A 1,462-nucleotide genomic window follows, 5' to 3' on the forward strand; every position below is an offset into this window, starting at 1 on the left:
TTGAAATTTATAATAACGTTTTATAAAACATTAATAAGAATTTTACTAAAGCTATACCTAACCCTACTCTCACACAGAACCCTCCCTGTACCTATCCCTAACCCCTAGACCCCCCTGTTGGTGCCTAACCCTAAGACCCCCCTGTTGGTGCCTAACCCTAAGACCCCCCTGTTGGTGCCTAACCCTAAGACCCCCCTGTTGGTGCCTAACCCTAATACCCCCTGTTGGTGCCTAACCCTAAAACCCCCCTGGTGGTGCCTAAACCTAAGACCCCCCTGTTGGTGCCTAACCCTAAGACCCCCCTGTTGGTGCCTAACCCTAAGACCCCCCTGTTGGTGCCTAACCCTAAGACCCCCCTGTTGGTGCCTAACCCTAAGACCCCCCTGTTGGTGCCTAACCCTAAGACCCCCCTGTTGGTGCCTAACCCTAAGACCCCCCTGTTGGTGCCTAAACCTAAGACCCCCCTGTTGGTGCCTAAACCTAAGACCCCCCTGTGATAAGCATTAATAACGTTTTTAAAAAATATGGTGCAGTTTTTCGTTTAAAAATGAAAAAAAAAAAAAAAAAAAAAAAAATTGTACGGTTTTTCGTTTAAAAGTAATGTTTTAAAAAATATTGTACTGTTTTTCGTTTAAAAATAATGTTTTAAAAATTATAAATCATTAAATAATGTGTAATCATGAGAAACAGTTATAAAACATTAAAAGTCTCCGGGCGCCGCTTTTAAAACGTTATTTTTCTCCGGCGCCCTTTTTTCCTGTTGGGCGCCGATTTAAACGATATTTATTATGGGAGTGAATGGCGGCGCCCTTTTTGTCCACCTGCCTCATGCGCCCAAATTTCCTGCTTCCACCTGCACGTGTTGTTTTGGGGGGATACTATCTGCACATGCTGTGTTGGGCGGCATAACATCTGCTCTGGTTAAGTGGGAGACATAAGTGCTGCCCATGTTAATAGGCGCTATCTACAATACCTAGGCTCAATATTATGTTTTTCTACATCATGTATACTCCGCCCCCCAGCAGTCTGAAGTATGTTGACTGAAAAAGTTGGGGGACCCCTGATCTAGTCTGTTTTTGATGAAGGGTCACCAGGGAGGTAGGTGAGCGTGAGACTGATAAACAGACCAAGGCAGCCGAGCAGTATTTTTCAATAAAAATAATACAGTATAGCCATATACACTCATATGAGAAGTAAGGGAAGATTCATGCACTTCCTTTGTAGTCATTGTTAGACAAAATTACAGAAGTTTCAGTCATGGAGGGCAGATAAAATAAGCGCTTATACAAATTGCTGCAAAGTTCCTGGGATGCTTAGGACTCAGGGACACCTAGCATGCCCACCCCCAACACCCTCGCTGCCATACACTCAAGGGACAGAGCTGCGCTTTAGAACTATGACCGCAGTACGCATGCCACAGAACCAGCCGTTCAGCATAGATGATTCCGCGCATGCGCGGAAG

Source organism: Hyperolius riggenbachi, chromosome 8, assembly GCF_040937935.1.
Source record: "Hyperolius riggenbachi isolate aHypRig1 chromosome 8, aHypRig1.pri, whole genome shotgun sequence".
NCBI classification, from domain to species: Eukaryota; Metazoa; Chordata; class Amphibia; order Anura; family Hyperoliidae; genus Hyperolius; species Hyperolius riggenbachi.